At 35.5% G+C, this 12,489-nt stretch overlaps 1 pseudogene; it reads left to right on the top strand.

The window, feature by feature from the left end:
• Nucleotides 1-12,489, top strand: part of LOC143645015 (uncharacterized) — a 37,658-nt pseudogene that overhangs the window by 20,015 nt on the left and 5,154 nt on the right.

Here is a 12,489-nt window from a genome sequence, read left to right as displayed (position 1 = left end):
AAGAGAATTAAAATAATAATACTAATAAAATATATATATATATAAAGGAAAAAGAAAAAACAAAAACAAAAGATACAAACACACAAACAAACAAACAAAAAACCATATTTCAGGTGCAGCTTCATTCAGTGTTCCAACCTAGACACATTACACTTAGGTATTATTGTGCTGTCCATTTTTGAGTTTTTGTATCTAGTCCTGTTGCACAGTCTGTATCCCTTCAGCTCCAATTACCCATATCTTACCCTGTTTCTAACTCCTGCTGGTCTCTGTTACCAATGATATATTCCAAGCTGATTCTCGAATGTCGGTTCACATCAGTGGGACCATACAGTATTTGTCCTTTAGTTTTGGGCTAGACTCACTAAGCATAATGTTCTCTAGGTCCATCCATGTTATTACGTGCTTCATAAGTTTAGTCTGTCTTAAAGTTGCATAATATTCCATCGTAGGTATACGCCACAGTTTGTTTAGCCACTCGTCTGTTGATGGACATTTTGGCTGTTTCCATCTCTTTGCAATTGTAGATAATGCTGCTATAAACACTGGTGTGCAAATGTCCGTCTGTGTCTTTGCCCTTAAGTCCTTTGAGTAGATACCTAGCAGTGGTATTGCTGGGTCGTAATCCATTCTGCCATTCTATGTCTTTTGATTGGGAAATTCAGTCCATTAACTTTTAGTGTTATTACTGTTTGGATAATATTTTCCTCTACCATTTTGGCTTTTGTATTGTATATATCATATCTGATTTTCCTTCTTTCTATGCTTCACTCCATACCTCTCTCGTCTGTCTTTTCGTATCTGACTCTAGTGCTCCCTTTAGTATTTCTTGCAGAGCTGGTCTCTTGGTCACAAATTCTCTCAGTGACTTTTTGTCTGAGAATGTTTTAATTTCTCCCTCATTTTTGAAGTACAATTTTGCTGGATATAGGAGTCTTGGTTGGCAGTTTTTCTCTTTTAGTAATTTAAATATATCATCCCACTGTCTTCTAGCTTCCATGGTTTCTGCTGAGAAATCTACACATAGTCTTATTGGGTTTCCCTTGTATGTGACAGATTGTTTTTCTCTTGCTGCTTTCAAGATCCTCTCTTTCTCTTTGACCTCTGACATTCTAACTAGTAAATGTCTTGGAGAACGCCTATTTGGGTCTATTCTCTTTGGGGTGTGCTGCACTTCTTGGATCTGTAAATTTAGGTCTTTCATAAGAGTTGGGAAATTTTCAGTGATAATTTCTTCCATTAGTTTTTCTCCTCCTTTTCCCTTCTCTTCTCCTTCTGGGACACCCACAACATGTATATTTGTGCGCTTCATATTGTCATTCAGTTCCCTGATCCCCTGCTCAAGTTTTTCCATTCTTTTCCCTATAGTTTCTGTTTCTTTTTGGAATTCAGATGTTCCATCCTCCAGTTCACTAATTGTAGCTTCTGTCTCTTTTGATCTACCATTGTAGGTATCCATTGTTTTTTCCATTTTTTCTTCTTTGTCCTTCAGTCCCATAAGTTCTGTGATTTGTTTTTTCAGATTTTCTATTTCTTCTTTTTGTTCAGCCCATGTCTTCTTCATGTCCTCCCTCAATTTATTGATTTGGTTTTTGAAGACTTTTTCCATTTCTGTTCGTATATTCAGCATTAGTTGTCTCAGCTCCTGTATCTCATTTGAACTATTGGTTTGTTCCTTTGACTGGGCCATATCTTCAATTTTCTGAGCGTCATCCATTATTTTCTGCTGGTGTCTGGGCATTTGATCAGATTTCCCTGGGTGTGGGACCCAGCTGGTTGAAAGGTTTTCCTGTGAAATCTCTGGGCTCTGTTTTTCTTTTCCTGCCCAATAGGTGGCGCTCGTGGCGCTCGTCTGTCTGTGAGGCAGTCGGCCCGGGAAACCGCGCGTGGAGGCGGGGATCGCTGGCCACCGCGGCTTGGGGGAGTGCCGTTCCAAATTGCCCAGCTGGCCCCAGACGCCAAGCGTGACGGGAGGGCCCCGCTATCCAACGTTCCCAGTCAGACCGGGGAGCCACATGCATGGAGGGGACCCCAGTCGCCAGCCGCCCCAGCCGGGAAAACGCGCGCCCCTCGGGTATCTCACCGCAACGTTTTCTCCCTGCCCGTTCAGCCGTTCCAGAATGGGGTACGCTGTCTTTTTGGTCTCTGTCGTGACTCCGGGAGCTGTTTCGTATTGTTTCTGTTTCTTTAGTTGCTTTTCTGAAGGAGGAACTAAGACCCACGCGTCTTACTAAGCCGCCATCTTCTCCGGAAGTCTCATGTGTATTTTTCAATGCCTATTATATTTTGTACTATTATTTTATGTTTTGTTCAAATGAAATATTAGAATTATTCATGATAAATAAAAAATAAAAAGAAAATTTGGCTCACAAAATTTTCTTGTTTTGTGTGATATTCAGGAAAGTGACTGTCCACCACTCTGCTCAGGACTGGTGTCCTTCACAGGATACACCCATCAGGGAGCGTATTTCACTGTGTCTATAATTCCTGTAGGTTTCATGAACTTTAAAATGTTTGAAAATGTTGGTGTTTAAAAATAACCTTGAAATATAATAGTGCCTGATTTAAAAAAGAAAACCTTACTTAAATCTGATTTTTGTTATGCTATGAAAGCAAAGGATCAGATATTTACATGTATTATGATATTTAGCCCACCACTGTAATTTTTTAAACTCTTATTTCCCAAACAGAATTTGAACACATAGTATCTACGCCTCTCCTCTTTTGCCTATATCTGTTAAATTGCCCGAGTAAGTACTTTAAAATCGTTTGATTTGAATTTTGCTCTAAAGCACATAGTTTTAAATTTCACAAACTGAAAAAGACAAAAATTAAGGCATGTGCATTCAAAGTCTAAATTCTCAGTATTTAGCTAAAAATACGTGAAACAGAGACGTACCACACTTTGATCGCAGTGCTTTATTATATCCTCTAGCATACCCCGGTGGGTTATGATTCAGCAAACAACCTGACTCTGTTCTGTGAAGTCAACAGGTTTATTGCACAAGTTGAACTTATATTTTTGCATTGAACTAGCAAATCTAATCACTTTACTTTGTAATTAAAGCCACATGCTATAATAATTTGTAATTAAAATTGTTTAAATATGAATATCATTATTTGAAATTTACATAATAATAAAACCACGTATAAAAATTTAAAATATATAAGCTTATTTATAGCTGTTGAATGCTTAGAAGTTTTACATTTGTGGTTGGTGACGGTCTTAAAGCCATGGATATTGTCATATACATCTTTCTTATTCTCTTGTATATCATAGAAATTCCATACAAACTTTCACCTTGAAAATTTTTGTTTTGCTTACAGTTATCTCCATGTTAACATATAACAAGAACATGTAAAATATTTTGTGCATAAAATATTATCATTATTCATACATTGTTCCTTAGTCAATCAGTATTGGCCATGTACAATTGGAGAAGCCCATAATAGGGCTTCTGGGAGGTCAGGACAGGAAGGGCTCTGATATGACAGCACACAGTGTCCTTGTAAAGCAGGAAGAACAATGCGTAAACCGTGCAGTCAGCACCTATTTAAACATAGAGCAGCTCCCTGACCTGAAGGCCAGCTATAGCAGGCACAGGCAGAGGGGGACAGTGCCCACTGTGAACAAGTGGCCTTGGGGTTGCTGAGGGGCTCCAGGAGCACAGTGTGCAGTCTTAGGAGCTGGAGTCTCAGTGATGGGAGCCAGGACTGGGTCCTGATGGTCCTTACAACAGGCAGGACCCCAATCTCAGTCTGCCCATATCAGGCATTTGTCCCTGTTTCCAGCTGTTGTGTCCTTTTAGTGGCATCTAAGCTAGTTGCAGTGTGAGTGCTGCACACAGTTTCTATAAATTAAGGTCTCTTTGTTATTTTGAATTTAAAAAGTGAAATTTGGTTCTAAATTGGATTAACATTAAATTTGTCAACAAAAAAAAAGAGCTTGTACATTATTGAAAAAGTATTTCAACTGTTAATATTTAGATGGTTTTCAAAATAATTTTGAACTATGTTACTTCTTTTGCATTCAATATTTCTCATAGTTAGTGGGTGTAAAAATTTTGTGGGTATAATATTAAGAATTTTTGACCAGTCATTATTTAAATATACAAAACCTGAAAAAAAAAAACGTGTTTCAGAAGTAGGCCCAAATTTTCATTAAGAATATGAAGATTTTTACTTGTAAATATTATATAGGAAAAATAATAGAAACTTTTTTCAGGCTGAGGATGGATAATTCAGAATAATTCACTGTAATATGGAATATAATCAAAATGCTGATATTTTTTACCCTCTGGCATAACATACATACTGTATAGTTCACCAAAAATATGTCCTTTTATAGGTTAATTAATAATGTAAAATATCAATTTCCTCTCCACTTAGGTCATAAAATAAAATATTGCAGAATACCAATATGCTATTCAATATTTTTTGCAGTGTTATTAAATTAGTATGTAGGTCCAAATAATCTAGCCCAAAATTTCCCAATAAGTACGTAGCTAAATAATATATATAGTCACATTTGTGCCAAATCAGGGAAAATGGGCTAGATGTACCCACTATATATTTCAATTTTGATGAATGAATTCATGGTTGGAGAAATATTTGTATAAACAGACTTTAATATTAAAAATGTGAGATGCCAGATATTGTAGTTTTGTAATCCTTTTAAGGTTTGCCACCATTAGATATTTGATAGACTCATTTTAACTTTACACATAATAATTTAAATAATGTTTACAAAACATTTTGTGGAGAAAATACATAGTTGTGATAGCTGTATAGAAAATTTATATTCTTTCCTTCTGAATTTTCTCATGTCCTTTGGATTTACCTCCCTTTGATTCCGTATTTGAACCATTATCCCTAGGCACCTCAAATACACTGGTAGCCATTAAGTCTTTAACTTAGAGGATAGAATAATATTATTAGATCAATCTATGTTTGCATCCTGCCTTCTTACTTGAAAATGCTTTCATTAAATTCCTCCAAGAAATTTATGGGTCAAAAATTTTAAAACTTTTTTTCCTTTATATAAATGATGGTAGATTGATTTTAAAAAGCAGTAAAAATATTCATTTTTGGTAGCAATTCATGAGTGCCCTTTTCTTGAATCTCCACTAACAATGTGTGTGATCTCTTTTGCCAGTGTGCTGGGTGTCGCAAGATCTGTTGTTTTAATTTTCTTTTGTGTGTGCGTGTTTTAGGGAATTCAAGCATATTTTCACATATTTCTTGGCCATCTGGATTTGTTCTGTCAACTTTCTATCCATGTCTTTTTTATTTGGTTGTTTATTCATCTTTATCAGCTTGTCGATTTTTTTGACTACGATGGAAATAACCTTTTGTGTCCTCGGCTTTGTGATCTTTTCTCACGTCTATTGTTTATTTGTTGATTTTATTTCTAGTATCTTTGCTATACAGATTTTAAATCTTTAAATAGCTGAATATATTTCACTTTTTAATTAATGGCCTTTAGATTTTCAGTTTGGTTACTGAAAATGTAGGGAAATTTGCAATAGAAAATGAATTCCACAGGTAACTCAAGGATGTGCAGCTGTGGAAGAGGAAAGGATGTTTGTGATTGCTTTGCATGTTTAGTAGAGCATGATGGACATGAAAAGCATCATCATATATCTTCTCATTCTCCTAATACAACCACCAACATCACGCACATACATCAGTCTGTAGTATAGCATACTATAGTATATTGTATAGTGAAAAATAAATTCCAAAAACTTAACTAAGAAAGTATTTTCATCATGCCTAATATTGTCCTTGGAACATAGTAGGTACTTACATACTATTTTCTTTATGTGAATTTAGTTGAAAACATTTACCCCGTTGAGTTTGCACAAAAACAGGTTTTCTCTCCCACTTTAGGACCGTAATTCCTCTTTTGGGAGACAAGAAATGAGGAGAAACATGGATAAAGACAGAGCAAGTTAAGTTCTCCTGAGAGAAAATGAATTGAGCGTATCAAAAGGAGAAAGAAAGCCAAACTGCATGTCAAAGTGAGGAAACCATTTAGGCTAATGGTAGAGGGTTATTGATGGGTAATTTCAAGGAGGAACTAGCTAGGTTCAGTCTGGTGTTCAATAGTCATTCCCAAACTGAAAAGCAGGGTTGTCATTCTCTAGAAGGGAAGACAGAAAATATACTCTGTTAAAAGAATTTGCCTCCCCTTCTTCAGGGTGAATAAATAGATGACCTATGAAAACCTTCTGTGGACACATGTTTTAATTGGGTCATGGGATTCAGAGTGCCTAGATGAGGTAGTCTGCTTACTAGAAAAGATGGACAAAGATTACAATAATGATTCTTCGCTGTCATCATCATCATCACTTTCATATTATTTTTGGGTGTTTTTCATATATTATACTATTTAATTCTTCAACAAACCCATAAGTAGATACTATTTTTATTTCTGTTCTATAGATGAAGAAACTGAATTGAAGGGGGTTTAAAATTGGAGGCAGGATTTGAATCCAGGAACTTTATTGTCAGAGTCATTTTTCCTTTGCACTAGACTCTTCTCATTTTACTTAATTCATGGATTAATATATATCGTTGATATCAATTGTTTCTTAACTTATTGAGAAATCCTAAGATAATGAGAAACTACAAGTATAGGTGGAAATTTCGAGATGTTATAGAATGGTCCAGATTTCAAAACAATTCAAGGATTTTAAGTGCAAATGATTTGAAAGATCTGAAGTGTAAGGATTTAGATGTGCAACTAGTGGGGGCAAAGGTCTCATCATTCTCAACACCCTAAACACACTGAAAATGCACAAGTGATTCAAAACAAGTCTAATATTTCAGCTCTTAATTTTACCTAATATCAACTATGGCTTGGAAGAAATACCAAGGAAGGAAAAGAGATATGTTTTTGAGAGGTCAATCATCTAATAGAATACTAACTGCACAATAAAAGCTACTGTGCTGTTTTGAAAGGATGTATGGACCCTAGAAAATTATGTTTTAATCAAAATCCCATTTCATAAAGGTAGAATAATCCTATACAATACTGCATGTTTGAAACTGTAATCAGATCACCTCCCTGGATGATGTGATTTAGTCAAGAGTGGTTGTTAAACTGGATTAGGTGACGACATGACTCCAGCCATTTGGGTGGGTTTTGATAAGTTTCTGGAGTCCTATAAAAGAGGAAACATCTTGGAGAAAGGATATTCAGAGAGAGCAGAGCAGAATGACATAGCCACAAGAAGCAGAGTCCACCAGCCAGTGACCTTTGGAGATGAAGAAGGAACATGCCTCCCAGGGAGCTTCATGAAACAGAAAGTCAGGAGAAGGAGCTAGCAGATGATGCCATGTTCACCATGTGCCTTCTCACTTGAGAGAGAAACCATGAACTTCATCGGCCTTCTTGAACCAAGGTATCTTTCCCTGGATGCCTTTGATTGGACATTTCTATAGACTTGTTCTAATTGGGACATTTTCTCAGCCTTAGAACTGTAAACTAGCAACTTATTAAATTCCCTATTTTAAAAGCCATTCTGTTTCTGGCATATTGCATTCTGGCAGCTAGCAAACTAGAACAGCTACTTAAAAATATTTTCCCATAACAGCATTAAAGAGTACCCTGAGAAACTGGATTCATAGCTTAGAGCATCATTCCCTAGACAGTGATCCAGATGTTCAGTAAAAGGATGGAAGGAGAGTTAAACAGATAGATAGTTGGGGAAAGGAGAGGGAGGAAGAGGGAGGGACAGAAAGGAGTACTTTATTTCCTGGGATATGACTCTCTTGAAAGTTCATAGTGAACATTTGTGCATTAAAGGATCTGAATCTGAATTAAAGATTTTTTTTTCTGCTGGAAATAAACCCATTCAACTTTGTTGAGCTCAGTATTTCCCATATTTATTTGATGATAAAAAATTTAAATGATTTTAAAAATTGAGAAAGGCCATATCACCTACTCAACAAATCAGTGGAAAGGCTTTGGTGACAAAGCAGCCTCATTTAAGGGCTGACTTTAACTGGTATCAGTTTGCAGATCTGAACAACTTCAGTTTTTAATGTAAACCTCAGTATTCTCATAAGTGAAGTGGGAATAATAATACACGCTTCAAATAATACACACTTCAACTAAAATAATACATTTGGAAGGTCATTATATAAAAATCTTAAACAAATCTTAATGTGATTTTATATACATACTAATGTATATTAACTTATTTTACATTAAATGTGATATAAATATACATCTAATATGATTACATTTAAGAAGACTACCACATGTAGAGAGAAATATACTATCTTGATATGAAGAAAACACAGACATATCTGTTTCTTCCTCATCCTAGCTGCTTCCCTCTGGTATGCATGTTGAAAAGATTTTAAGCTTAGAGAGATACAATGGAAAGTTAGGTTTTCAAATATTTGAATCACTAGATTTAGGTATTTTGGGGAGGGTTTGGAAGTATAAAGCTTTTTGTGGAGGCGATAGGGTATTGGAGGCTCTTTAGCTCCTTTAAACTGGGTGTACCTATAACAAGTACTTCTGAGGCCAAGACAAGAAAGAAAGCAGGACCATGTAGGCGGGATCTCCTAGGGACCTGAGTACATTCATTTCCTTGAGGCCAGCTTAGCAAGATAGAGGAGAAAATAGGAACTTATGTATAATATTCTGTCCAAAAATAAATACTCTACCCTGGGATTGTGTAAGCCCTTGTAACTTTTTCTCTTAGAGACCATGAATGCAGGCTGGTGTACAAGAAGATAAGGAACCTCAATCAATATATACACCAGTCCTGTGTTAAGGAAGCAGCAGAGAGTCTTCCAGAGACCCTAGTGAGGTTCTCTGAACCAGAGTGGCATGAACTTAGACTGGGATTCACTTAAGAAAGAGATAATATGTGATGTAGTTTGTGAAGATATAACAAGATGACATTTACAGAAGACAAGAAGAGAGAACCAGAATCAAGCAATGAGAATAACAAAGGGACAGATACTCCTGGGCAAAACAAAAAAAAGTTCTTGTGGTGAGAGTTGCTAATCTCCATTCTGTCCTTCTATTGCATAATGTACATTGCCATCAAGGAAGTTGGGCTCTTACCCTGATCCCGCACAGAAAATGAAGTTCTTAGGACCTGTTTGTTTTGCTAATGTTACAGCTTCCTTTCATAGTTACTAAAATCTCTCCTAGTGCCTCATGCATATTTTTATGCATGGGTTGAATTATTTGGTTGACTAAAAATAAAACATTAAAATGCATCTACAAATTCTCTGGACCTTGTAGCAGGCTGTGCTATTGTCTTTCCCAATTTTAAAAGCAACAGTATGACAGGATATGAGACTTTAAGTTTTCCAAGCTTGAGGCCAACCTCACATCCACACTTGCACTCACACAAGTCCCCCAAGAGCTATTGAGCCCAGAAACTTACTGGAGTGTTCAAGCATTTAATAAGCATCTGAAAAGATAAACATATCGTTCTCTGGGCCCATTGCTGTCTTTTGCAAGAATAGTGAAGGTCCTAAAAGAAGTTTGTTGTTTTATATGTTCATGTTTCCAATAAGGATTCTGTATCACAGAGCAATTGGATCGATGATTTAGAAAAGCCAATCTGTATGCAATTGTTGGTTTTCGATTAAGATTTCATCAGTTGGTAGAAAAAATGGGGAGAGAAGGCGAAGTATGGACACTGTAAATTTTTCCTAAAACTGAATTTATCAATTTAAAGTTTCGCCTTTTTAAGAGGTTAACATTTCTACCTATGTTTTTAGTCTTTTTTTTTTTGTCTTCAAAATACCATTTCATTTTGTGATATGGTACTGATAGTACATGGTATTTAGATTTTTTTATTGCTTCTTGTTTTCTTGTTGTGTCTGGATGACTTTATTTGAGAATGAAAAAGTATGGCAAGGTGACGGTGGCCCATCACTGAGATTTTAGTGTTCCAGGAAATCCTGTTTGACCTTCTTATCCAAGGGCTCAGAAACTTTTAGAGGTCAGAAATCAATTGGGACCCTAGGAAAAATTTCCATGAAGTCTTTTTATATAAATCAATTTTTGATTTCCAGAATTCGGTTGTTAGTTTGCCTTCTGTTTCTATACTATGTCCTATATCTGCAGTTTGGGTCAATCAATGGCTTAAGCACACTTAGTCACTTTTTTTGCCATTAAACCTGGAAAAGGAACAATGCACTTTCCATTTTGGAATTTGAGGAGTATGTTCTACTGACTTAGAGCCACTGCCAAAGGAAATGGTATTAATTTAGGGCCATCTCAGCTTTCTTCTGCTGGACTGCCAGAAATGCAAGGCTTCTCCAGGGAAGTCCCTCCCTTAGTGCAGTTAATTTGTAAGGCATTCAAAAATGTATACTGAAGTTTACATTCCAACAGTGTATTAGTACAGTTGATTCATAACTGGATTTACTAAATATTGTTCAATTTCAAATCTACCAAATAATAAATATAACATTAACTATGATAACCACTTTTTATACTGTTATATTTAGTATAATACTAGTTATCAATGCTTGTTGTATACCTGACATCAGACATCTTACATATTGATTTGATCAAAATAACTGTGGGTCTTTGAGGGAATCATTGAAACTCTCTGGGTCTCAGAATCCTTGTTTATAACATAATAGGATTCAAAGTAACTTATTTTCCAAATCCCTTAGATCATTTTTGTATTATAAGGATGATACATCAGAATCAGAAAAACATTTCTTATGGTTCAGCCATTGTTTAATTCAGAAGTCAGGTTAAAAATTCTTTGGATATCATGCCAGGAATTGTTCATAATGAAGAAGGGGAAAGAGACTTTTGTGGGTAATTAAGAAAACCAGACCCAAGTCCTTTTTAACCTTTATTTTCTGTGGTTAAATCACTTGAAAACTATTGAATTTTGAATATTTCGTCTATAAAATAGAGCTTATAATTTTCACAAAAATGCTTCACAAGGGATAGCTAATACAAACTGTTTTGCACATTATGAGGCACTATGGAAAATAAGGGATTAATAAACTCCACAATCAAACCCAAAGACAGCCAAGAAACTATGGATAGTTCATCTTCTGATATTCGTATATCTTCTCTTATATCACTCATGCAAGTAGTCTTCACAGGAAAAATTATTCCATATGTTAGTAGTTGTTGAAGTAGATTTGTTGACTAAGAATGACATGTAAGATCTATTCTTGTCCTGTTGTAGCCTAGAAACTATATGACTTAAATAGAGAAGTTCAAAATATAGGCATGAAATTCTTGCCTGCCATGCCAGAGACCCAGGTTTGATTCCCAGAGTCTGCCCATGCAAAAAAAAAAAAAAAAAAAAATACGCACAGACACACACACAAGGCTCCAGTTCCATTCAAACTAAGAAAGCAAACTTACATGAAGAAGTGATATCATTATGGCTATCTTTGGTTCAAGTGTAATATTCAGAGGCTACAAATGTTCCTTTATGAGCTTCCAAGCTATAAAATATGAAACAAAATAAAGGCAGATAAACAAAGGGGAATAAACACCTGGAAAACAGCTTTATTCAAACCCTTCTTTTGAACCTCTAATCTAATCCACTGGGTACAATCTGGGGGCACATCAAGGAATAGAGAAAAGAACCAATGTTCATCCCTGGACCAAAAAGCAGATAAAATATTTAAAGGCACTTTCTTGATTAAAACAATAGTGGAGATGAGAATGGAGGACTAATGTAAAAACATAAGAAGTTTGACAAAGTAGAAAAATAAAACTATTGAAGGGAAGAGAGAAAGGAAAGGAAATAAACTCATCAACTGTTGTATAAATTGAATAAAGTTTACTAATAAGTGATGACCATGGTGCAAATGAATAAATAAAAGTGTAAGAGGTGAGGAACAATTAACAGGTATAAGTGTAAAGTAACCTATTTTACAAAATGCAAAACCACTTAAACACCAATCTTTTAATTAAAAGGTACAAATTTTCTAGAGAGAGAAACATAGCACACATAAGAAAACACACATAGGGGTGCAAGGGTAGTTCAGTGGTAGAATTCTTGTCTGTCATGTGGGAGACTCAGATTTGATTCCCAGTCCATGCACTTTCCCCAAAACAAACAAACAAGAATGTACAAATGGTGCAGCAATAACAAGATACTCACATGGAAAAATAATGAAATATGATGCCCCCATATATAGCATACAAAAGAAATGAAAATATGCATAGTCATAAAACATAAGACAGAGTTGAAACTAAACATGCTAGTCATCAATAAATGTGAATGACCTTAACTCATGTGACCAAAAAACAAAAATATCCAATTTGACACCATATACAAGACCTAAATATGCACTGTACATGAAAGACACCCGAAACAAAGTGATTCAGAAAATGATAAATAAAAAGGGATGGATAACGTTATTAACAGAGACAGAAAAGCAGAGAGCAGTGATAGTGATCCTGAAACTAGATATAGTAGTAAGTAGAAATTAAGCCAAAAATAAAAGATGGACCAAAGTTGGAAA

The sequence above is a fragment of the Tamandua tetradactyla genome, chromosome 8, assembly GCF_023851605.1.
Source record: "Tamandua tetradactyla isolate mTamTet1 chromosome 8, mTamTet1.pri, whole genome shotgun sequence".
Taxonomy (NCBI): Eukaryota; Metazoa; Chordata; class Mammalia; order Pilosa; family Myrmecophagidae; genus Tamandua; species Tamandua tetradactyla.
This window is presented reverse-complemented; position numbering and strand designations above follow the sequence as displayed.